The 26629-nt window shown below is 47.4% G+C and overlaps 1 long non-coding RNA gene across 1 annotated transcript; it reads left to right on the top strand.

The window, feature by feature from the left end:
- Positions 1 to 3838: 3838 nt before the first annotated feature.
- LOC310881274 lies at positions 3839 to 26112 on the top strand. The gene is made up of 3 exons (XR_014572290.1): positions 3839 to 3993; positions 18590 to 18661; positions 20358 to 26112. It is a non-coding gene; the product is annotated as an uncharacterized lncRNA (long non-coding RNA).
- Positions 26113 to 26629: the final 517 nt, after the last annotated feature.

Here is a 26629-nt window from a genome sequence, read left to right as displayed (position 1 = left end):
GGGCTAGCTGGGCTGTGAGTCTGGCTCTTGGCAGTGCGCTTGCTTTGTTGTCTGCGGTTGTGTATTTGCTTTAATTAATAAACACAGACTGAAACCACATTTGAGATGCTTAGTTTCTCCTTTGCATCATGATTTAGTTGATCCCAGGCAGCCACTATTGGGTGGCTCTGTATTTTAGTGTTTTTTTCTTCTTACTCATTATTACTACTGTGATACCATTTACAGGCCCCAGGGAGGATGGGGGAAAAAATCACTTTAAAAACAGCAATTATTCTTAGTAAAATATTCTAAATAATTCATTGCTTATTGGCTGCAGTGTTCTATTAAATGCCTTCTAGCTACTACTTGTATAAACCCTTACAGCCCTGGTTCAAAGCCAAGCTCAGGTTAATGACACAGTGATGTCTGTGCGGGGTGGGAGGGAGCTGGGGAATCGGCGTCGTGCCAGGGTGCCCGTTCGTGGTCCTGCACTGGTTTCGGCTCCATTTGCTCCCAGTTTTTCCCTTTTGCCCCAAGTGTTTCAGTGCCCTGGGCCAGGCCACAGGAGCCTTCGCTGCGGCAATGCAGCTCCCAGTGCCGCTGGGCAGAGCTGGGACCCGGGGGAGCTGCATCCTCCAACATCACTTCTGGGGCAGCTGGAATTAAGGGTCTGAAAGATGCTGAATAACAAAGGAGATCTGTTGGAGTACTTTTTTTACCCTGTAAATAATGCAGGCTTTTCTGAAATTCAAAATTTTTATTTATACCTCTTTTAAAGTTGCTTCTGGTTATTAGCAGGAATTAGCACCTCTTTGTAGAGATGACCCCAAACACCTGGGTACAAAGCCAGAGGTATGGCACGGCTCCATGGCTGCTGGGGACACCCCAGTTTAAGGGCTGCCTTCCCTACCGATCCAAGACGAGCTGTTGCAGTTCGTAGGGCGGTTTACGTTTCCGGAGGAAATGGCCGGCAGAACCAAGTAAACATTTTTCAGTTTCATTCTCATTTACAAGACGAACATTGCGGAGAGTTTCAGCAGTCGCTGTGCCATTTATTTCGTAATTTCAGGTGTAAAATAAGTCAAACGATGACTTAAAACACAGAACTGTTTGCTGAGATGATACAGCTTCGTTTCCAAGAAGCAGCATTGTGTTGCTGGACCTGAGCAATGCCCACCTCAGCCACACCCCAGCTCAGCGGGGTCTCTCCCTCCGGGCTCCGTGGGTGATGAGGATATGCAGGACCAGGGCCTCGGCACCGGTCAGAAACCAGTGGACGTGGCACGAGGTGTTTTCCCCTGAAAGTCTCCAAGTATTTCATGAAGAGTGACCTTCACTGTATCTCTTTGGAGGTGGGCAAATAGCAATAGACTAATTTTACAGATGACTGCACAGCGTGGAGCGTTCAAATGGCGTCCCCAAGGTCAGGGCAGACGGCGGAGGGAAGGGAGCAGGGCCCCGGCGGCTCCAGCACACCCCGAGGAGCAGCGCTCGGTGCCGTGGGATTGAAATGGATCTCAATTTCATACACGGCAAATGCCAGGCTATAAACTGGTTTGGGGAACAAATCTTTTATCTGGCTGTTTTTAAAGGAGTTTTTCAATTTAAAATTGCTCTCAGCAGAAATCGGGCTCTTGGAAATGGGAAAATAAGCTGTCCTGAATGACAGCTACGAGGGAACAGGCGAGTTAGGGGATTAATTTGTTTGATTAAATCTTTAAAGAGTTTACTCGCAGAGTGCAGACAGGCCTGCACATCAGTGCAGGCGCAGCAGTGGGCAAAGGAGTTATTTAGATAGCGGCAACGCTCTATCCTTCATTTTTCCTCCGTCTGTAATTACTAATAAATAAAATAAGAACAGAACCACAGCTAAAGCTCTGCAATTAATTGCCGTGCTACTTTTCCTCCTCTAGGACAATAAATCAGTGCAAATGACCCATGGCACCCCAGTGCCTCCTGCAGCTGCCAGCACCCCGACGCCCGGGCTCCGTGGGGACCCCCATGGCCGTACATCAGCGGCACTGTGAGCGTGCACCGAGAAGAAACCACGCTCTGTCTGGAAGGAGCTCCAGCGCTTGGGCGACATAAATTGTGCCTGGATCAGGCTCTTCTCAAGCTATTTAAAGATGCATGGCTCATATTTTTGCAACACCGCTGAAATAAGGATGCAGGGCAGCCACATATCAAACTCGTTGGCCAGAAGTTGAAGCCTGAGCCTGAGATGAAAGCATGAGTGTTGACTGTGGCCACGGCATTTAGAAGGACTTCCTGAAGCTGCTATGGCTGTTTCTGGATTTCTGTGGTAATCAGTTATTGCCTGGGAGGAAGAGGCAAAGCTGTGCTTCAGGCGAAAGCTGGGTTACACATTGCCAGTTTAAGAGGAAGCCACTTATAAAAGTCTGTCCCTCTATTTTAGTTTTGTTTTAAATTGCAGGCATAAAAAATCATGGATTCTCAACAGTGCTTTCAATATTTCTAGCTTGCTTTTCACTCTTAAAGAGAAAATTCTCCAGGCCACATAACTAATTGTCCATTTTGCTTTGTGATCCCAAGCTGGAAGGCCCCAGGAGCACAGAGCTGCTGTGCTTGAACCTCGAACCTGGCCAGGTTTTGGGCTGAAAACATCCCAGGGCACTGCTGGGCTATGACATCTGCCCAGCTGTGAGTGGCTGCTGGGGACAAGTCCTCAAACTATCAGTCCCCAAAATACCTCCTATTGCTTGATCAGCAGCAAACCTGAACCAAGACTGGTTGGCTTTGCTGAGGGTTTGAGTGCGAAAGTGGCACCTCTCTCAAACCAGGCCTCAATGGCACTTGTGGCCACAACATCAGGCCCAATTCATCGTGTTGGGTATTTTCTTCAATTTCTGTGGCTCAGCAGTAGACCAAAGCACCTGTCTTGGTGCCTTGAGTTTGGTCTCCTCCATCATCCGTGGAGATCAGCCCCTTGGTTCACTGGCTGCAGGAATACGTGCTGGCCTTGGTCTGCCCCCAGGTGATGCCAAATTGTAACCTGCCCCCTGTGTAGCATGCCAGGAGTCCCTTTCACGTCAGGACTTCAAACCACAGCAGCAACAGCAAGCAGTGCAGAAGTGCAGACACCAAGGTTTTTGATCATGTTAATGAGCTCTGTTTTCATTTGGGCTAAAATAGTCAAATGTTCCCATTCATCTCAGCGATTCTGCTGAGGCCCCATCGAGGCCTGGATTGCAGGCAGGCGCTTACGCAGCTTCTGAGAAGTGGCTTCGGTGAGGTTGGCCATTTGTTGCTGCCACCTGATAATGCAAGCACATTTATTTAAATCAATAGCAATTAATTTTTTTCCTCATTTCTTCTATGATATGCAATGCAGCGGGAGCATGGCAGCACAATGGGTAAGGCTTTTACTTAATGACTCTGAATGCAACAGTTCCCTGCCAGCCTGCAGGCTGCAGCGCACCGGCTGCTGCAGGAAGAGCAGCTGAATGAGCTGCTTATTAACACAGCTTCCTCCATGGAAAAAAAAAAAAAAAAAAGAAAAAAAAAGAAAAAAAAAGGTTGGCTTTTAATATAGCAAGTGCTTTATTAAAAGATGAGTAAGGTGCTTCTAATCAGAGACAGCCCCTCTGGACTGAACTTTCCTGACACTTGCTGGGGAAGCCGTGATGCTGAATCCTCCCAGCACCCCTGGCCAGGCAATGCTCTCAGCTGTGGGAATCACTTTGGGGCCAATAATTCCCCAAGCCCCACTCGCTGTGAGCTGCCCAGAAGGACAGAAGAGCCTGATACAGCAGGGGGATGCAGCTGGGGGATGCTGCTGGAGCCCCTGTGGCTAGGAGCTGAGGACAGGTGGAGCCTGTGCTAACGGCCTGGGGTGGGTATAAAAGAGGGGCAGCCCTCCATATTGGGGATACTAGCTCTGGGTGAGACTGGGATGTGGTAGTGTTGTGTGAGATGGGGACTAAAGTTCTTTGGCTACAACAGCAAGTTGGGAAAGGTTGGTGGTGCCCTCAATCTGGCCCAAGGAGAAGCTAGGTGAGAAATATTTCTTAAAAATCAAGCTGTTTAATGTAAGAAACTTCAGGAGAGCTTGGTGTGCTTAAATACCTCACGGTGCATGTGGAAATCTGGGGCCAGGCTTGCAGGCAGCTGGTGCCTTGTGTGTCTCACCACCTGGGCCCTGGGGGATGCTGAGTGCCAGCCCTGTAGATATGTCCTGTAGCATGGTGGTGCCTGCAGCCGTTCCTTGTCCCTGCCATGATCCCAGGCAGCAGCAGCCATCCCTAATAGCATCTTTTCTTCCCGTGCCCATGAGGAGAGCTGCTGGAGAGCTCAACCCACAGCACAACGAGGCTGTCAGCCTTTGCTGTGAGGGGCCTGGGGCCTGTCTGGTTGCTGGGGGCCCTCCCTAAACCTGGGTGTCCTTAAAACACCAAAGAGCTGTGGGTTGCTTTTTTGTGTTAGGCATGGAAAAGAGTGGAAATGGCCAAATGCTTCTGACAAAGGGAGAACTAAAGGCTTTCCATAGCTTTGGAAGGGTTTTGTTGCAGGTGGTGGCTCTGAGCCTCTCCCTCCACCTGAGGTTCATCGCTCCCTCCTGCCTGGTTCATGAGGCAGGGTATGGCCTGTGCCCCCCTCAGGAGCCCCCACAGGCCTGGTGTGTGCTGACCTGCTGGGCTGGGCTCCTCTGGTTTCCAGTGAGGCCAACGCATCGCTGTGCTGTGGGCCCGGGGCTGATGAATGAGGTTGTTGCTCTCTAGTGCTGCAATTAATACTGGTTTTACTCCCTGAACTCATGCTTTCTTCAATGCACACGGGCCTGTTCTGAATCATTAACCTGACAGCCAGTGAATGGTAGCTTTTATTTTGTTGTCTGCAAAACAGTAAAAGTCCTTCCACGGAAAATGAATGGGAGATCAGGTAATGAAAGTCTTGAAGGTGTGCTGTGGTGTGCTTTTAAAGGCAAGATCCCTCTCCTGGGCACATCACCAAACATCAGGTGCCAGGGAGAAACAAGACTCCAAATCACTGCCAAAAATGTCCAAGCACAGATGTGGCCTCCTGGGGCGGTCATTGCTTTTCTCAGGCTGAGTTTGCACCTAAACTTTGATTTCTAAAGGCACCGTGTCTGTGACAACCCAACGCTGTTGCCCCACTGGCACTCTGCCATCGCTGCTGCTGGCCTTGTGCTGCTTGTGCTAACTGGAGGCAGCAAAGCATTGCTGGCGTGTGCCGGGGAAAGGGCCTGGCCTGCTGGTTTTGGTCTGTGCTGCGGTGAGATGAAGCTGGGCTGGTGCCTATCAGCAAGTATTCAAAGCAAGTGGGAGCAGTTGTGGAGGGGGAAGTCTCTTAGTTTGGTTTTGGTTGCGGTGAAATGGCAGATTCTTGATACAAGTGCTGTCCTCTGGCTTTTCTTATATCCGGTGAAGAACAAGTTCTTGCTAATTTGATCAGCAGTGGAGAACAGGAGCTGGATACCCGGCATGTATAAGCTCATATAGCTTTTCAATTTGAAATTGAGCATATTTCCTGCTGTTCTTGTCAAAATGATGGGACCAGGACGTGTACAGAGGAGCTCTCCTGAAACAAGGGCAGAGGCTCCAGGTTCATGTGGTGATGCTGAGAGCAGGGTTGATCCTGCCACATTTTTGCAGCAAGTCTCTGCAGAGCAGATTTCCTGTAAAACAAATGGCCCTGAGCTGTAGTTTAATTACACTTCAGCTTTTCTTTTATTACTCCAGAAGCAGTTTGGATTCTTGTTATGTTCTGCTGTTATATGCATATGTAGGAAGCAGTCTGAGAGCCAGCTCGTGGTGTAGAAAGAAATGTCCTGGGGGGGCAGAATGCCTCGGGGGTGAGGTGTAAGCTCTGTCTCCTTGCACAAGGGTTCCTGGATGAAGGAGGGGTTGGGGAGGTGGAGCAGTAGGTAACATCCCTGCTTCCTGCAAGAGCATCGCCACCATTCCACAGCTTTGCCTCGAGGTTGTAGGGAAAACCTGTAGGATTTCTGGGTGGTGTGACCCAGGCTGCTTTTTCTGCAAATAAGCCCCCAGAAAAACCCCACCACCAAAGCTGTAAGACTTCAGTTCTAATGACAAAACAACTTGAGGAGTAAAAGGAACTTACAGTATTTTGTCCTTGTTAGCCATTTTGAGTATAACCCCCCTCTGCTTCTCTCATTATTGCAGCATAAGTACTTAGTAAAGCATTAATCTTGCTTGTCAGTAATAACATGCAAATTAAACACCTGCTCTAGGAATCTGTAGTGCTTTGTTCCATTAGACAGTATTGACATGTCAGATATTTGGACTTTAATTCAGAAAAATGGTGCCATTTTCATTTATCTTACCTAATAAAGAATGAAGGTGTGCACTGATATAGGGCTGCCCACAGCAATGCAACTAAAAGTGAAAAACCATACTTAATCTCGCCACTAAATTACATGTGACATCTCATTTAAAGATAAACAGCCTGAAGGCATATGTCCAAGTGGCATTGATGAAATTTTTAAGCGTTCCTTTGATTTCTCATTTAACCATCAATTTGATAGTGAAGGTGCTTCTCTGGCTGTGTGACGTGAAGCGTTGCTTCCATAAATATGAACCCCAAGAAGAATCAGGAGAAAGCTGTAATGGGTTGTACAGAGGCATGTGTACTCTGTGCCCTCCCTGATCTGGTTCAAGCTCATTTCTTCCCATCTGATCTGTCAAAGGCATGGAAAGCAGGTCCCACCTTCCCTCCGTGCAGGGAAGCCAGCTATGCATTTCAAGTTCATCACTCTTGCTCTTCTTTTCAAGCTGAATAGTCCCAGTTCATTCAATCTTGTTTTCTACTGGTTTCCCTAAGCTGTTCTCGTTTTCATCTGGACCTGTTTTTGTGTGATGCGCAACTAGACAAAAAAATTCAGCTAAGGCTCTTCCAGTGCAAAATGAGGCATCATTTTTCTAGGGTTATGTTCCTGTTTGTGCAATAGAGAGTTCTGATTTTCAGTGGGGCTTTGTGCTGTGATTTCACTTGGGTGGGTAAATTGGCCATCAAGAAAAAATAATTCCCTGTTTGTGTGTGAGGCCAGGGCTCTTCTGTACCTTGTACAGGTTGTTCCTAGGGGCATGTGCTATGGCAAAGTATCTTGTGATAGAAATCAGGACTTGCAGAGGGTAGGCAGAAAGCACCATATTCTCCTATTCATACTCCCTTAACTGTTGTAGTGATTGCTGTAACTGGTGTCTCTGGGATGTTTTTCCATTGCTGTTCTTGGATGATAGCCTTTGACTTGCTTTCAGCTAATCTCTTTTGAAGAGCGTTCCAGAGATGAGGTCTGATTAATTTTGTCCAGCTCTCCTAAATTTGTACCAGAGATTTTTTACTTGCTTGTTTTTTTATTTCTTTCCCAGAGCGTGGCTGGTAACAGCAGGAGTGAGCTCAAGCAGAGGGTGTTTTTGTGGCTGGACACCAAACACAAATGACTGGCATGCAGAGATTCAATTCCTCTAAAAATCTCAGTCGAAAACATTCAGCAGCATAAAAAAGCCATGCCAAGAAGGCAGACAACAGGCATTATCAGACCATTCCCCTCCAAGTCTTTGATTAGTCACACCTAATGGGATTTCTTCACATGATCTCGAGCAGCACAGTTATCCTAGCATTTGACCGAGCTTCTTCACGGCCACCTATTGCCAGTTCCAGCCAACCCCCATACATTCACTACGTGTTTCTTTGCTTCTCCTTGATAAATGTCAGGCTCAATCTATAATGCGGCTCTCAGAATTTCCTGGTATGGGGTCACTTGGCATCGAGCACTTGAGAAGATCACATACTTCTACTTGTTCGGTCTTGATTTTGATCAAGAGAAGAGTTGATGTCATTTCAGCATTCCTGAAGCTCCCCCTCCCTTTTGGCTTTTTTAAGAGTATAAAGCAATTTGATACAGCAGGCTGTGCTTTGTTGATTCTTATTTTTGCATCTTGCAGAAATGTGGTAATATCCATAATAAACACAGGCTGGGATTACTTGTGGAAAGCTTACAGTTGCCTTGGATAGATCCCTTCCTGTTCTTCTGACGATGTTTTAAATTTGCCTTATTAAAAGTGCTAAGAATTGATTCACTTCATAACATGATATATTAAAAGCTGTTTGTCTCTTTTGGTTTAATAAATAGCTTGCACTCCCAAGGCTCTTTCCAGCTGAGAATGACTTCTTCACAATCCTTTCCGGCGTCTGGCCGTGCAGCTTGCCTCTAGCAAAGGGTTTGTAATTCGTGTGGTACCTCGAGACGATGTGCAATTGCCAACCCAGAGCCCAGCGCTCTCTAATCGCGGCTGGCACGAGCTTCCCCCTGCTGTCTTTCACGCCGCAGGGAAGTCAGGCATTTCCATCTCTGGTGCGCTGGGTATTTCGTGATAGAGACAACAGCCTGTGAAAAGCTGGACCTGCTCCACCAGCCGAGCAGGAGCTGGGTATTTCTCAGACCAGCCTTGCTTATTTACATCACTGAAGTATCTGGATATGATGTGGTCCTTCACTTATTCCCCCACCCATCCACAAGAAATAGGCTTTTTCATACTGTCCAGGAGGGAAACAAGGCCTGGAGAGGGGAGGGGGCTGCCCATGGCAGAGCTGTGAGGACACAGGTCTGTGGGGACAGGGGTCTGATGCTGGCTCTGCTTCCTCAGTAACATTCTCTGAGCTGTGCATCCCATAATGAACCACACTTAGCAAATCACATCAGGCTGGGGATTTATTGATATGATTATTTTGGTCTGATTGGGGTGGGCAGAAATGCTTCTTGATTTAACAAGAGCTAGCAAGGAAAACTATCCCAGAGCTGTCTCTCCAGCAGCACAGGCCTGTGAAAGCTGTAGAGCTGCCCATGGGAGTTGAGTTGTGCTGGGTTTCCTCTGTCCCTCTTTCTGCAGTTGTGCACAAGGTGTTGCTGTGATTCACAGATGACTACTACCAGTATCTGACTGGCCTTGCTGCCTTTCCCCTTGCACAGTGTGGGTTATTTGGAAAGATTGAGAGGGGTAGCAGGAGGCAGGGAGCAGCCCATGGAGCATGCGAGGGCAGCTCCTGCCAGCCCCAGCCTGCAGATAGACCTCTGCATGGCCCCACCACGTGTATCCGCTCCCCTCTAGAGAACTTAAATCTCATAAGATACCCCAAAATCACTATTACACAATTACAGTATAAGGGAATCTTTGTGTGTTTCCTGGTTTGTATAACTCTCTGGGATGGCAAGTCCAGGGCTCTACTGGCCCACGTATTTTGGCATCCTTTAGCTGGGTCTTTATGGGCAAAATAGCTGCTGGGAAAGGTGCCGGGGGACTTGTGATCTCAGGTCTTCGTGCTAGGGGAATGGGGTGTTAGAGAAACTCTGTTATAATGAGATGTGAGTGAAAATGGCAGCAGGGAATAGATCCTTAATTTAAATAATGAGCGCCCCTTGCTGCCTGACAGATGGTCACTTTCTGAGAAATGCAAAGTCTTTTTGGAGGGTCAGATTGCTTGTATTTACATGGAATAATGAGGGAGAGACACTGGTCCCAACACATGCTGTGTTTTTCACATTTTTCCGGGGTATTCCCAGCTGTCTCTGAAAAGAGCAGATTTGATCCTTTGCAAGCCTTGTGTGAATCTGACCATGCGTTATTGCACGAGGAAATCAGACAGTAATGGGAGTGTCTCGGATATTCAGGCAGCCATTATAATGCCCTTTAAGCATCTTTAGTTAGAAAGAAAGCTGGATGCTGATGCCAGAAAACATCTTGGGCCTGGATGTGCCCTTACTTGTGCAGGGCTGGCGGCGGTCCAGCACCCAGTTATCTGCACGCCGGTGGTGTCTCTGGGATGTAACACGTGGGAAGGAGATGGATGGCAAGGAATTCGCTAAGGGGTAGGGCACCTTCCTACGCGCTTCCCCACTTGCTGCATCCACTCTTAATGTAAGAGCTAAAGATCAGGCACCCAATGCCATGCTTTAACCAGTATTTATTCCACTGGTGCTGGTGATGGACAAAACCCTTATCAGGCTGTACAGAGGGAGTTGGTTTTAAAGGCACACAGGGAACTTGTTGCTGTTTCATGATATTTTAGCTGGGATGGTCGAAGCCCTGTTGGGCATCATTGTCTGCTCAGTCAGAGGTATCCCAGCTGTCCACCCACTTCTCTGAAGCATGCTGCTGCTTGCTGCCTTTGTGCAGAGCAGAAAGCAAAGCAGCCTGTCCCAAGCCAACGGCCGGGAGACAAAGATCTGGTTCCTCATGGCTCATGCTCCCATGGCGCCTGAGACCTTGGCGGCTTCTCAGGCACTGCTAGAGGCTGTCTGGTTCTGTCTCTGCTCAAGGAAGTACAACTTGAAGGAACTGCTGAAGGGGCTCTTCAACCATCCTTAAACCCCTGTGAAGGAACAGGACAGTGGGTGGCCTTGGCATGTTTTCTCTTACTGTGCATGAATCACAATTTAGGTTAATGTTGTAGCACAATAAAGCCCTTAGTGCCATTGAGCTCTTCCTGAAATGGAAAGGAACAGAAACCCTAGCCTTGAATCAAAGGAATCTCATTGACACACGTCATCTTTCTGTCCTTTCTTGTATGTAGGTCCCTCATTCTGCATCGCTGTACCCAGTGCCAAAGAAGTGTGAAGACACTGTTGGGAACATGCAGTGATCACTGCAAACTTCCAGTCAATAGAGACTTGAGCTTGCAGATACAGAAACAACCCTGCTCTGAGCTTCCTTCAGATGTGTAGGAAAAGTTTTGTTGCCACACTCATTTTTAACAACTCCCAGCCTCCTGATTCTGAAAAAATAAGAAAGGGGCAAAATGTTTGAAAACAACTAAAGATAACTACTTGCTTTGGCAGCTGAGAAATGCTCACAAATTCATCTGTTTCAAACGTCCTTGCTGTGTAGCTTTTAATCTCTGGGTAGCATTGTGTTTGGAAGAAGCCAAGTCAATCAACACACATTTTCACAGTGAATCACTACCAGTGTCAAGTTCTGGTCTGCATCTGGTGCCAGAAAAAGGTTTGTCATCTGCGTGGGGAGTGTGCCACGCCAGGCTGTAAAATCACTTGTTTCCTGGACATGGCCCTGAATTACATGTTCCCTGCCAAGCCTGAGAGATTGAAAACAGAGTTGTATTGCGGTAGGGTTTTTTCTCCCCTTTTGGTTAGTACCTCCCCTGTGGTGTCTGCCTGTTATCTGCATTCCCAATGCTCAGAGAAACAGAGCAACAGGAGATTTGGGTGACCTGGTGTCCCTGATAATATTTTTGTTCATCCACTTCTGTTGGCCAACACTACTCACTACGAGCCCTGTGCATCTGGGAGGGAGCTCCTAGGGGCCTTGAATTACTGGACAGTGCACCTGATCTTCTGCATGGGTCCCTGAAGGCATACAGAGGTGGTAGCTTTGCCCCAGCATGCATAAGCTGTTACAACTTATACTTTTTTTTTTTGGTGAGTTGTTGTTTAGCTGGCTAACCTGCAGTGAAACAAAGCAGGAGATGTTCACCAATGACATCCATGTGGACAGGAGGTATTTGTGGGGGTGGGAAGAGAAAAGGAGAGACCGGAGAGGCAAAGTGGGGCAGCTTGTAGCACTGACAGGGAGCAAGACCTGTAACTGAAAACAAAACGAGTAATTTAAAAGTTTGTGTTCTAAATTTTATCTACGAAGCTGCTTAAAAAAAAAGTCTTTGAGTAGGTGACTCAATGGGTCTGCAGTATAAGAGGAAGAGAAATGTGTGGAGTGGAAAAAACTGTGTGCTACTCTGCACCCCACCATGTGTGCAGGTTGTATTTGGGATCAGGGACAAGGTGTATGCATACTTAGTGGTGGCATTCAGAGGAGGTGCTGACAAGCAGCAGCGACCAACTGGAGTGTTATGGGATGCTCCCAAAGATCCTGCCCAGGTCCGTTGTTCTGTGTGTGCTTGCAGTTAAGGAAACACCAGATATTTTCCATATACTTCCAAATATAAAGGAAACCTTCATTTATCTGTAGATGGAAAGTCAGCATTAAAGAGAACCTCCTACTGAAAGCCTTTGATGTTCTAAAGGATGGAGAGTAACTGGCAGGGGCCTTGGAGGGGAGGAATCTGACAGGTGTTCAGCTGCTACCAGCAGTCCAGCCGTGAAGCCTCCAGTTAAATGCTCCCGGAGCACGGCAATGCACTGGGGCATTCAGGGCATAAATTGATGTTTTGTCTTGAGCTTTTTGGTTGCACTAAGAATCTGCCCTGCAGCCCCTGGATTAATTAAATGCTGACAGCCTGCTAGAGTAGGAAGGGAGGATTTCTCCTGCCCTTTGTGTTGCGGACTGGAATATGTAGTGCCCCTAGGAAATGAGCTTGTTCCATTAGGCAAAATCAATAAGGCAGGAATCTCTGAAATTCTTCCATTATATTACAAAGAGATCAAATTTCTGTACCTGATGAGAGTGATCATTGCTTTTGTGTCCTGGAAAGACACTCGTGGGTGTGCTCTGGTCAAACAGGCACGTGCACTTCCCATGCAAACATTAGTTTTTCTTCCATGTTTCTTAAGGGGGGTGACTTTTCACTGCTTTGACTATAAAAACAAACTTTATTTTGCCTCTGTCTAGTCTCAGACATCAGCTGCTTTACAGAATAGTTGTAGTAACTCAGGTTATCCATTCATGAGTTTGCCATAGAAACAAATAAATAGAGGGCCATTTTCCTGTAGATAAATTTGGGCGCTCTCCCCAAGCAGGATATTGTGAGATTTTAATTTTCTGTGTGTGATGACAAGAAATCTATGCTGCAACCAAATTTTGTCTGTGATCCAAGCTTGGAGCCTTCTGCCATGGGGGCAGGGGTGGGTGAACAGCTCAAACTCCGCTGCGGTGAGTGATACCAGCACCCAAGCGCTGCCTGAGATGAAACATGTGCTTGCTGTCCCTGAGCTGCCTGAAGCGATGCATAGCCCACGCTCAACTCCTTGTCATTAATCTTTCAATATCAGAGTACTCATTTTTGTGTGCAAGTCTTGGGCTGCTTCTCAGCTGGGTCAAAAATCGATGGGTCTGACTTATGTCACAGGGAACCATGTTTGTAAGGGCAGAAGTTCGGGCACTGACAGCTTTTGGTGGGCTCTTGGAGGCTGTCTGTGCCTTTTGCCCTCTACTATGCATCTTGTCTCCATCAGATGTACCGGGCTGATCAGCTGTAAAAGCAGCAGATGCCACAAAGGTTTATTTCCTTAAGAGACAAAACAAGGGGAAAACTCGCAAGGAAATAATCATCCTTATTAGTGTCATTTTCACGGAAGATTAGTCTCCTGCTGTCTCTATCATGCTGAAAGATCCAATCCTGCAGAAGTTTTGGATATAAGTATATGGATGTATATACACATATATCTGGTGGATGGGGCAGGGAGCAACAGTTACCTGCAGCAAGCAGGGCACATATCGGGCATAAGGGGTGAGGCCACAACTGGATTGCACTGGGGAGGAGGATGGGACGGCCTCCACCTCAAGAAATGTTTAAGAACAGCCTGGGTGGGGAAAATGCTTTTGACAAACCTTGACTGAGAGGCTGAGGGAGGGGTTAGGCTGCTTCTCCTGGTCCTTCCCAGGGTTGTTTGCCACTGGGGCTGAAGGTCCTGTGTGCTTCAGGACTGCTGTGTACCAACATAACTCCTTTCTCAGAGGTTTCCAGAACTATCATTCCCTTTACCATTCCTGGAAAAATGGCTTTTGGGGAACGTATCTTGTTTTGAGGGTCAGAGGTTAACGCCGTTCTCCAGCATCCATAGCAACCTGCCCTAAAACTCTCTGCTTGGAAATCTTTTAATCTTTCGTAGATGCCTTTTGAATGTTTTCCAGTAACGTTCTGCTCTTTCCCGTTCACAACTACTAAATATACACTCTGGACTGCAGACCCTGGTCTATTTTTAAATTTATTTCCAACATATTTCAATCTCTCTGCCCTTGATAGAACAGTTTGATCTGTACTTAAACCCCAGGCCTTGCTGCTGCCTCTCCGTTGCCCAATCTCAGCACCACTGAAGGGGGCTTATTACTCCGAACTTCTGTGTGGGCAAGGACTGTGTCAGTTTCTGTCTGGCTAGGGACCATCATACAGATGGAAAAAAGTGGACAGGAAAGAAAGGAAGCTAGTTGTTCCTATATAAAGGAAGCAATGAAACACCTCTGGACTTTTCATCTGGTTTGTAAACAGTTAACTGCGTTTTGGGGCAGAAAATACTGTAATAGAGCAGCAAATTCTTGCCTGTGGAGCATTTCTTATTCCTCTGGGTTGAAATGGCCAATAAGTTACGTGTGTAAGGCAGAAAACAAGTGACTGCTTGCTTCCTCCTGTGCTAATATTTAGCAGGGCTTTATTTATTTGATTAGGTGCAAGGAATATGTGCTCATTGTTTACATTACTTGAATGGCAATGGCAAAAAGAAATGTTTGTGTTTTTTTAATCTTTTCTATTCTTGTCTCTGGGGTGTTTTTCTGGACCTGGTGAAGATTTAAAGGAGGGGCTGAGAGAATATTCTCCGGTGTGTGGGCAGCGAGGGACCTATTCCGCTAGCGAGCAGTGACTTGATTGAGCTTACGCATCTCCACTCGAGCTTCATATGGAAATTTGCCCTTTAAATTATGTTTCTAAGTCTCCAGGGTCAAATCCAGGCTTCTGTGATGCAAACCACTGCTAATGAAACCAGTGCATCCTGGGCTGGCAGCATCCTGCTGGAAGCGGGTTTGAGCCCGCGGTGACACTGGGAGGTCCCAGCCCTGCCCGGGACCCACTGCAACCCTGGGGAGGGGGCTGAAACCCAGTGGTGACCAGGCTTTGAGTGTGGGCTGGAGAGCCACAAAGCTCCTTTCCCCTGGGAACAGCCATGGTCCTGCCCTGCTGGTCCTGCTAACTAGCCCCAGGCCACGGCAGCTGGCTGGGCTCTGCTTACTTAGTTTTCTTTCAGCAGAATCACAGAATCATCTAGGTTGGAAGAGACCTCCAAGATCATCTAGTCCAACCTTTAACCTAACCATGGGCTGTACCCTCAATAGCAACAGAGGTAAACCCACATCTCCTGACAATGCTGGTGCTTTAGAAATGAGGGGAGAGAAACCCAGGGCCTGGCTCTGTTAGGGCAGAAATAAAATCCTTAACGCACCGGGGTTGGATGGTGCCACATAAATACTGACTGGAGTTTCCAGCATGGAGGCGGGTGAAAGGGTTAAAGTCAGAGCTGGTGCTTGTTCCTCCATGGCATTATCTGTGTGATTGCTTTTCATATCTTGTTTACTGTGGTTAGCAGAGCAGCTATAATATAGAGTGCTGGATGCAATAAATCTTGTCGCTGCGAACAGCACACTTCTCATCAGAGCTCTGGGAACTGCAAGGTAAGCATTCGAAGGCAATCTATAGATTTAATTATACAGAAAGTCTAACCTGCGTAGATCTTACAGGAAGCTATAACCATGAAGACTGTTATGTTCGGTTTTATTTGTATTATGTATATTATTCCATTTTAGTTGTTATGAGGACGCGGACAACAGCACTGACGGTGTGGTGTCTGCTGTGGTTGTGTATCAGTATGGAAAAGCCAAAGCTGCTGGTAATTTAAGGGGTGGGTTTTTTTCCCTTTCTACCTGACAGCTACGTCTGTAAATTCACACTCCTGCATTTTAAAAGCCTGTGATGCTAATTGTAGCCCAAGAAATCCCATCAGGTAAAGGAAACCATCTTAGGTTTTATATACTTATTGAATGAGAGGCCTGTGACCACAAAGCAAAGCCCTGGGCATCAAAGCGACAGGTCCCAGCTGCTCCGATCCCCAGCCTGCCATACTCAGGAGCTTGGTGCCCAGTGCCGGGTTGGCCCTGACACATCTCCTGGGCATCCCCTGCCCCGGGCAGGAGTGTGGGGCCATTTGCTGTGTTAGTGAAAACCACCCACCCAGAGCCTGGATTTCTGGGATTATAGAAGTTATAGCTACTCGTAGTTGCTCCTGACTTGTAAAATCCCCAGTTTGGGATGTGCTCATGTGCCAGCTTTGGAAGATTGGTAGCCCATGGTATGGGGTCCTGGGGAAACTGGATCGGCAGTTTTAGGGCTTTTGCTCTTTTTCCCTTAAGCTTCCTGTCAGCTTTTTACAGCAGCAGTTTGCTCTCAAACAGCCCAAGTGCCAGCTTTTTGCACTTCTCCCTCAGAGGGTGAATGCCGTGCTGTGGGGTTTTCCTTCCCAACACAAACCTCGTGGAGGGGGCACGTGGGGGGCTTTCACTGATGTTGGCTTCCTCAGGAGACACTGCTTCAACAAACCTGAGGCTCTAAACAAGCTTTTTGGGGTTGAGGGCCTTGCTTTGGGCAGCAAGGCCTGGTTTGTTGATGGCTTCCTAAGCTGAGGTCTGAGCTGGGTTGGAGGCCTCAGACCCTGTTCCTCAGGAACAGGAATAGGATGGTTAGAAACGGAGGGGCTAAGGAAATGGAGGGGTTAGGCATTGACGGTTAGCAGTGAGACCAAGCTGGGTTAAAACACTCAGCTCCATATCTGCAGTGGCTGTCCAAACACCATGGTGTGGCCCACGGCTGGCAGAGCCTGTTGTGGCCTTCCCAGCTCAGGTGCCCCGGTCACAGGGGAATTTTCCAGGTGTCACCGAAGCTTCGCCCGGACGCGGGTGGTTGCTGCTGCTGAGGGCCCTCCTACGCAGGGTGAGTCAGGAGGAGGTTGCCCAAGGAGCCCTCAGGGGAACGTGGTGCTCAGGAACGGGTTTGGTCAGGAAGGAGACGGGAACAGCCCGGGTGGGAAGGGGCAGAGCAGGCGATGGTTCTGCCCCAAATTCCCCCTGTCTGTCCTGCTTGAATGATAAGAGTTGTGCAAATTTTAGATCAGAACTAAAAAGTGCATTTTCGTCCTTCTTGTATTATAAAGTGGAGATTGAAATGTAGCTTAAAATCACCAAGAGCTGAGCATCCACAACAAAGTAAAATACACATTTAATTAGAAAAAAAACCACTTATTTCCATCCATAAGCAGCAGATGCTGAGGCCTCACTCCTGCCTCGGTGGCAGCAGCCTTGCTCTCTGTAAGACACCCTTGCAAAATCTGAGTACTGGGCATAGCAGTAACTTGGATCTTGCATAATTAAGATGCTGCACAGGGCAAATTAAAAATAATTTTCTGACAACTGTGCCAGTGATTAAACTTGGAATATTTATTTCAAGCTCTGCTCACTGGTAACAGTGCCCAGGGACGGGGTCTCTTCTCGGGGGGCAGAGTGGGTGCCGTGGCACAGCACGGCTTGGTTCGTGATGTGTGGGAGCAGCAGTGGCGTCCTGCCCCATCGCAGTGTGGGTGAGGTGACACCTTGGTGGGAATTTTGGCAACCCAGCTGTCTGCTTCCCTCACTCTGCTTTAAATTCACTTAAAAAAAAAAAATCCATTAATATGCATTTGAGTAGCAGCATGGTCCCAGGAACTAGCTCTGCTCATGCACGTGGTAAGAGCCAAGATGCATAATTTCTTTGTGTTGACTGGGGAAATCCTGACCCTTGTTGCTTTTAATGAGAAGTTCTTAAAAGCCAATTTTGTGCTGATGGCAAACCTGTGATAAGGGCTGGTGCCAGCAGCTGTGCACACAAGGACTGGTTGTGTACTTCTTAATTGAACACATGCCTGTGATCCCAAAGAAAAGCCCTCCTTTCTGACACCCCTAGGTCCCTTTCATGCCCATCTTGTAACTCTGCACCTTCTGACACTGAGCACCCCTAATTTTCTTTCTGGGGGGCTGAGGTTCCCATCCTGTCTCAGGATGTGGCCCTTGGGGACTGGTGCTGTCCCCATGCACTCCGAGAGTTGGGTTGGTGACAAATGGGTGCAATTGTGGCATGTGTCTGGGTTACAGCACGCAGAGCTGGCTTGTAAATGAAGCGTTTTGTTAATGCCAGAGGAAATGGATAGATATTAATTGTTCTTCAGTGGTTTGTCATTTTTCATGGAGGTTATTGATGAAATAACAGTAATGTGAGGGAAAACAGTGGAAGGGAAACAGGTTGGGAACAACCTGAGGAAAGAGGAACCCCCCGTACCAGCTGGAGGCAGAGCTGGGCTGTGTTTTACGCTGAAGTGTTTCCAGTAATTTGCTAAAATCCAAATGTTTCATAAATTCCTCTTGGCTTCACCAAGCTGCTAATATAAAAATTTCTTCTGAAAGTCAAAATACTATTTTAACGCTTCCAGAATGAGCCACTTTGATTTTTTCCCCCCATTAAATCTGTTGTCTTAAATTTTTCATTATAAAGCCCCCAAATTTGGGGTCTGTGTGTGTGCAGCTTTGGATGCAGCTTAAATGAAAAATGCTGGTACTTTGGTCTCTGCTGAATCCAATCTAACATCATGGTTATCATCTTGGGCCGGCTCTGGGGAGGGGACTCTTAATTACCTGGGCAGGCATTCATTTATTAATTCCTACAATTTAGCAGGGAAAATTGCTGATAGAGTGGCAATGCTCTTTTATAGCAATGGTACTCTGCACGCTATTTGCAGTTCAGAGAGGAGCAATGAGCAGGTACACAGTCAGTGATTTGTGCATGGAAAATTTCATGCAGCAGAAGGAACAAAATGTTTCACGTTGGATTCTTTTGCCCTTTGCAGATAGATGTATATGGCCATGTAGAGAGTTATGGCTTCTTTAAAGATGCGGATACACACCAGCCTTTGGTCTGGGTAAGTCAAGGGGAGAACAGAGTGCACTTGAGTTGCTTTTGCTGTGAATTTATAGAAAGCTTTGACCTTAAAGGGAATAGCATAGCTTTGCTCTGTCTGTTTGTACTCTGTGTTGCTCAGTGATGTTGCCTAGCTCTCAGCATGCTATTTCATTTATACATGAATTTCTAATAATCCTGCCTCTACACTTCAGTTTCTTCCCCATCTTTCTCTTTTCTCCAGCCTCCACGTTCTTGGCAGTGGGTCAGGCTGTGCAAGCACTGATAGACAAAACAACTCCATGTTCTTGCTGTCTTTAAACATGGGGGGGCAATTTTTCTTGGAGGAAGGGCTTTGCCACTCTGATCTAAGTAGCATTTAAATTTTGCACCCTAGAAATCCCTCTCTGAGAACAGGGCCAGGAAAAACTTTCCCTAACTAAGCCCAACAGCAAGCAGTCATTTAAATGCATCTTTTCACTGCTTCCCCTGCCCTCACCTGATGTATGCAGTAGTTTGGCCCAGCCTGGGTGACCTGTGTGATGGGTGCTTTCCTCCACACGTTTGCTGTGGTTATCATCAGAAATTCAGTGTGCCGTTATTGTGGGAAACCAAATAAATACTGGGATTACCCATAAATATGTGTAGGATTTCCTAGAGTTACTACGATACTTCTTTTTAGATGATAAGGAAATGTGGGAAAACCTGGGGAAAATCTAGTTTGTTTGATGGTCTGGTGTGGGAAAACTATTTTTCAAGCCGTCGTTGGACAGAGTCATGTGTTGCACGGGGCCATAAAGCAAGCTGGGCATCCCCAGGGTGGCTTTCATACCGCAGAGCAGCTGGGGTTGAGTAGGTGCCTTAATATTTCTGCAAACTGTTCAGAAAAACGTTCTGACTGACCGCTCCCAATGCTCAGAGCGGGACCGGGAGTCCCACGGGTGTCACCGTGGCAGTGATGGCACAGCCTTGGGGAGGGACACCTCTGCGCAGCCTCGGCGCAGGTTCCTCTGCGCTGGCATGTTTGGAACTTCAAAGGCAGGAGCTGAGAGGTTTCTGAGAGCCTCGGCTTTGTTATTCATCTTCCCCGGTGCTCATAAATTATCAACAAACAATCTCAGCTATCAAGTCGGTGAGGAGGACCGGGTAATTATGTTTGTGGTTCAAAATGAGGGTTGTCAATTTTAATTAGGGAAAGCTGAGGGCACAGGGAATTTTTAATGTTACCACCTGAACTCTCCAGTGCTGCACAGAAAATAATTGTAAATGAAAAATTAATCAGGGCTTGGTAAGCATTGGAAGGGGCATTTCTTTTCCTCATGTTTTTATTATTTTTTTCTCTCTTTGAAGCAAATGGGGATCTAGCTATACAGTTGCCAACAGGTTTGCTTTTAGGAAGAAAAGCTCACAGGCACGTACCAAAGGGGAGCAAAGCACTTTGTGCTCCTGCCTTCTGCAGTGGTGAGGAGGACACCAGAGCTCGTCCCGGGGACGGGGCTGCTCCCTGTGCAGCTAACAGCCAGGAGCATCAGTGCCATCGTACCTGCTGCTGCTAAAATCGAGGAGCTTCATCCTTTAATGTCACCGGCAGCCGGAGGGGCTGTCTGTGTGACTGCAGCTTCTGAGGAGCTGGCAAATGTCAGCCCATCACAGGGAGCGGGGGTTAAGTTTTAATCAGCGGGCCAGCATCCTCTCCTAATTTATTTTCCTTCATTTAGACAGGATTTGCTGGATGGCATGCGATCCTGTGAATATTTATAATGAGAAATTTTTCTTGCTGCTCCTCTGATTACCTAATTTGGTGCTTCCCAAGGACATGCACAGCGAAGGTCAAAGCTGAAAAGGCCCCATCCTGTCCTGGCACTTTCCTTCGGGCATCGTCCGACTGGTACCAGGCATGACTTCGGCTCATCTGCACGCTTGCTAGGAAGGGTTTTTCCTCATCTATGCAACACCTCCTTGTTCCGAGTGTGCTTCGTATCACCACAACCTCATCCAAAATAATCTCAAGACAGCAGAAAGGCATTTTAGTGGGCTTAGGTCAGGCCCGGAGTGAGTCAACTGCAGCAAATGAACTCCCATTTGCTAATGCAGTCTTATAATAGTCGAGCTGCACACAGGCACTTGGCAATTGTAGTTAAGTCATAAAAAAATGAAAAAATGCAGTTATTTTTTAATACTGTATACTTCAATTATGGTAAGAATATACTAAATCTCTGGTTAGAAATACCTTGAGTGGCTTGGCTAATGCTGGCAGGGAAGATATAATTTACAGCAGATGACATGTAGCCAGCTGGTTTCACAGCCTTCCTTACTGCCCAGCGATGCAAAACCAAAATAAACCTGGACCAGCTGCTGAATGAAAGTCCTGCAGTTGCCTTGTGGTGGTATGTTGAGTAGTCCTCAATCAGAAACTCAAAGGACAGGTTCTGACCCTGTAAAACCAAAGGGTTTGTCCCTGTACACCACCTGTAAAACCGTATTGTGTGGGTTTCCAGGTGACTCCCACAATTATTTGAGGAAATACAGGGAGTTGGTGTTCCCAGACTCTGTAGTGCACAGGCACTGCTGTGGGCACTCAGACGTTCCTACTGCGGCCCGAAAAAGCAGCAAAGTGTTTGTGGTGTGCGGGCACAGCTCAGGCAGGGCAACCCAAACCTCACTGACGCATCACCCAAAATCAGACCCTGGAGCTCCCTGCTTCCTTCTAGAAATTTCAGCTTCTCTTGGTGCTGTTGCTGATTTGCAGCCACGCTGATGAATGGGGATATTCACAGTGAGGGAATATGCAGCCAGGCTCAGTCGCTGCTGTGAAGCTTGCTTGCATACCGCGGTTTCTCGTGCCAGCTGTTTGACACTGCAGGGTTTGGAGAAAAGCCTGCACGCGTGAAGCACGCTCCTGGGAGCCTCCACGTCTGCAGCTGTTCCTGCAAATTGCAGCTGGGTGTGCTTCAAGCTTTGCTGGGATTTGGGGATAGGAGGCGCAAGTCTGGCACTAAAACCACTTGGGCTGGAGGTTTAGAGATGGAAGAACCATGTTGTGGATTAATCTTGGACACGATTAACACCTGGTGACTTGGCTCCTCTTTCTCATCCCAGCTCAATGCAACGAAGCCACCTCCTTGCACTGGATGAGGTTTTATCCTTGCTTAGGAAAACTGCTGGCTTATTTCCTGTAGTCATGCATTCTGAGGAGAAAGAACAGTCAAAAATATGCGTTGTTGGCCAAAACCAACTGTTTGACTGGGCTATATGAGAATGACCCTGGTTCTGCTGGCCACTTCTCCACATTTCCCCCTACTCCCTGCATCTCCTTGGCCTCAGCTGTGAAGGGAGAAAACGAGGCAGAGGCTGGTTTGTGAAGTGGGGGAGGCGGGGGGCAGCTGCTGTCACCCTCCTCTCCTGCACATCCTCGCTCACCTGGGCACCACTACCTGTACCCAGGGGCTGTGGGCAAGTTTATCCAAAACAGCACTTCTTGTGGCATAAATGGCAACCGGGTGAGGCTCCTCCTGAAGTATGAGGGGGGACACAGGGGCTCCCATGTGCTGGGCTGGACTTCTGCCACCCCATCCCCTCCCAGCAGCTGCACCGGGCACAGCCCAAAACATGGTAAACCACATGGAAATTCCCTGTTTTCATCAGTCCTCAAGCCGGAGGTGACAGAGCCAAGAGAGGCTTCATCAGCTAGATTTTAGAAATGGTAATGAGCCTGCCTTGCTTATGCATGCTCAGAAATGCCTCGTGTTCCTCCTGAAGAGGGCTGTTCAGCCGGCAGAGTCCTCCCTGCAGAGAGCATCGCCCGACAGCGACAAGCTCTGCTACACCAGGCAAAGGAGCTGACCCCAGCTCCCGCAGCAGCCCTGTGGCATTTATTTTTGGAGTCTATCACACCAGTGTGGCAGGAGTCCCCCCCCGAAGCAGCCTCTACGTGCACGGGTGCTGAGCTGGTCACAAGTGGTGTCTGGCCGTGAGCATCCGGCAGGGACGAGGGAACTGCGCTGAGCAGCCCTGCCTGGGTGCTGTCCTTCAAGGGCTTTTGGTCCTCGTTACGAAGCTGTTCCCAAAGATGAGCGTAAAGAACCGCAAGCGCCTTCCCCCCTGTCTGTTTGCATTTGTGGGATCTGACCTACTTTTTGTTATTTGTACGTAAGGCACAACAGCATCCCTTGTTGTTTTTTTTGACTTGTCGAGCTGCTGCAGGAGCGCTCGGTGCCTGAAAGCCTCTGCCAGCTCCAGCCGTGAGCACCGGAGCCTTGCGCTGCAATATTCACCGTAGAAAATCTGCACCCAAGGCCAGAAAGGTGGTTTTGGGGGAGGCTGATGCCACTGCACACGTGGCGACCTCCCAGTCCTCTACAAGCACCCCATGGCCACGTATGGCTGTGCGCCAGTCCCTAGGGATGCGTCAGCCTCTGAGGGGCGTGCAGTAATGAAGCCATTTCTACACTATGGACTGCAAGGGACACAGCTGGGAGGAGCCCCCATGTGCTTTGCAGAGACCCTTTGCTTTCCCTCTGCCCATCCACTGGCTGAGGAACAGCCAAGGAAAAGGCATCCAGGATGCGGTGAGGACTTTGGAAGTATTGAGCTCAAACAGCAGGGAAGCATTAATATATGCTCTTTCCCCTTGAAAATATTTCTTCAAAAGACACTGCAGCTATCTGGGATGTTCCTACACAACAGCAAGTCATAAATGATGGCTTTCTTTGAGCAGTGCAGACTGGAAGCTCAGTTAAATACATCAAATTAACTGTCAAAATAATCTTCCAGGACTTGATGAGCCCAAAGATTAAACAGCATGTTATTTCTTCTCTGTGCTTTTTTATCTTAGCAAAAGGGATTTACAGTAGATTCCAAAATCCATATTTTAAATGAATTGCAAATAGTTTCTTGTAGATTTGGCCCATATGAAAAGGATTATTACCCAAAACAATGCCTCTGTCAGGGGAAATGTAGGTTAAAGAGAAATGGGAATGTAAACAAATGTACAGGCTTTGCAGTGAATTCTGCAGGGGGTATGTTTGTTTATTCTTTTCATTCTCTGAGCCTGGCTTCCTATGCAATTAAAGGGTCCAGCTCTTCCTTGCAAAACATACGATCATTTCTTTTTTCTTTTTTTGTGCCATCAGTAAATATTTGGGCTGAAACTGTTTAAACATAAGCTTTCAATAATCTTTGTTTTGCTTTTTCCTGTTCTCTGGCTGAGCCCTGGTTTGGATTTCCATAGACTAAAAATACATGATTTTGTTTGAAGAGCTTAGATGATCTTGTTCATTTTGCTGTTTATCTATTACCAGGAGCATCTAATCCTTCTTTGATTGATGTTCAGCGTCATGTAGTTAAACAGCAATCCAGGATACATAGCAGGGAGTTATTATTCTTAACCAGGCTCTTCAGATACCTAAGCCCACTGCTGACATCGTGCATCCACCACATATTAAATTGTATTGCCCTGACAAAGCCTGTTGTCATAGGTCAGGAGCAAAAATGTTAACAGATAGATGCAAAAAGGTGATAGAAGACAGAAATGGCAGAGGATATTAGGAGGCATAGGCCAAAGAAAGGGATTGGTAGCAGTCAATCCTGATTTTCAAGATAACAACGTGACTCCCAGGCACCGTTCCCCGCATTATTCATGTTTGAACACTGAAGGGGAAGAACTGTGCATGTCCAATGCCTGGGTTCAGCCTCAGCTCTGATATTTATCCACGTAGTTATTTGGTGCTCTGAATTGCACCTTCCCTCCTGTGATGCTTTTTAGTGACCCACTGGTGATTTCTTCAGTTTATTTGAAGACCTGTAGGGTAAAGAAGCAGGAGAGGAAAAGAAAGCCAAAGCTTCCAAATGATTTCCCAATCTACTGGGCTTCTGGATGTTTGTGTCAAAGCTAGAAAGCCATGTTAATTACAGGCATCTAGAAAGAGCCATAATCATCTGTCATTCATGGTGACAGGATGACATCTCCTGTTTGGATGGTTCAGCATTACCATTCGCAATCTCAAGAGCTCAGGCTACAATGATAACTATTTCTGACAACCCTTGGAGATGAGTTTGACATTTTTGATGTATGTGTGTGCAAGGGAGGTCATATGGCATGCAGGTATGTGTTAGAGCTTTCCGCAGACAAAGAGCAAACAGGTATTTCGTGCTGAGCAACTCTGGGGTTGGAAGGAGGAGGAAATCAGAATGAAAAAAGAAAGCACCAAAGGCAGGGAGCCCCTCTTCCCCCCATACAGCTTGTGTTGCTGATTGACCACTATGTGCTGGGTCACGTTAAGCTCAATGCTGTACATGTCTAACGATATTGGTCTCCTCCCAGTAGCCATCACGAATGTGATAAGTCATTAAGCTGCAGCGACTCCGTTGTGCATCTCGTTTGTGCTCCATGCCCCCTTTAACTCAGGAGCAGGCAGGAACACAAAGCTGCCATCCCATGGAGCAGGGCCACGGGCTGCTCACTGGCTCAGGAGCCCGGCCAGAAGAGCCCTGCTTAAAGCCTGGCCTTCATCTTCTGCTCCTCAAAACCTCCTTGGGGATTTTCTTGCTTCCAGGAGGAGTCCCAGTGAGAAATCCTTGTTTGGAAAACAGGCAAAAGCTATTAGCCACTGAGAGTTGGTCTGTCTATTCCCCACATCTATGACTGCGACTTTCATCAAAATCTTGCTTAAGAGGGCCTAGACTGAGTAACTCAGAGTGGGGGGCAGGAATGCCAGACCCAAATAACAGGTCCAGCAAGAGGAATTTGGGAGCGAAATGAACCCATGTGCAGACAAATGTCTCTGTGCAAAGCAGGGCATCGGAACGTCAGAGCGGTTTTAGCTGCGTGTTGGGGTTTCCCTGTCAGATATCAATCTTTTGGAGAGCTGGCGTCTCTCATCTCTTCCTTGGCTCTGGCTGCGCCGTGTAGCCGCAGAATGTGGATCCGCTGGCTCCTGCTCCCCTCAGCGCTGTGTGGGAATCGGGATGCCCAGCCTGTGTCACTGCCGGCCCCGCACATTGTGTGTCCTCCTCGCCTGCATGCTGTGGTGCCTAATCCCTGCGTTACGCTGTGGGTAGATCACAAGCTGGGCTTGGTCGCACACAGCTCGAGCGGTGAGGAATGCAGAATCCTTCATCGCTTGTGATTAATAATGTGTCACGAGAGGTGAGAGTCGTTTGTCTGCGGAATTTGTTAACAGCGTGTAATATTAATAATAACAGAAATGAATAAAGAAGAAAACAAGCAACAAAAAAATCCCCGTCCAACCCCAAATCCAAGATAAATAATGTAAGGAGTGTCTCCTGTGATCATCTCGCTACAGATTAGATCAATAGCAACATCTGAACGCAGCCACGAGAGTGGCTCTGAGCCCAGAGCTCTGCAGCACCGGTATTCACAGCCCTTATCATGGTTTATTACACAAATGTTTTCCCTGCACATCGTAAGGTTCCCTGGCTGGCTAATATACAACACTGTTGAAATAAATATTTTGTTAATTTTTTTTCTTGCTAGAGGAGAGATCAAGTAGTAACTCTTCACTGCCACTGGGAAAGAATATGCAAAGCTGGTCCTTTAAAAGGTCACGCTTATATTAGAAACTGAGAATACAGATAGAAAAGGAAATCTACACTCATTCTGCCCTTTGGGTGGATGTGAGACACAGCAAAGTTTGGTGAGTAGAAGTACTTTTTATACTTATGGAATAATGTTTGCAGTCTGGGCTCTTGGAGGAAGTTGGCAAGAATCTCTGCTGGGTCTTGCCGTGGGATTTCTAACTAATATGACAAATTTCTTTGTTTGCTGCGTTTATTTTTCTTCCTCAACTGAACCAGTTCAGTAGCGTTTATTGTGTAATTCATTATTTATACCACAGCATTCAGCTGCCCTCATCGGATCAGCTCCCTCTGTGCAAACACACAGTGGGAAAGTCCCTTCCCTAAAGAGCTTTAGCCATCAGTGTTAATGAGAAGACAAAGGTGCCTGCTGCTCTTCCAGCTCTTTGTTCTC

Source organism: Anser anser (genome assembly GCF_964211835.1).
Source record: "Anser anser genome assembly, chromosome: 14".
In the NCBI taxonomy this organism is placed as follows: Eukaryota; Metazoa; Chordata; class Aves; order Anseriformes; family Anatidae; genus Anser; species Anser anser.
This window is presented reverse-complemented; position numbering and strand designations above follow the sequence as displayed.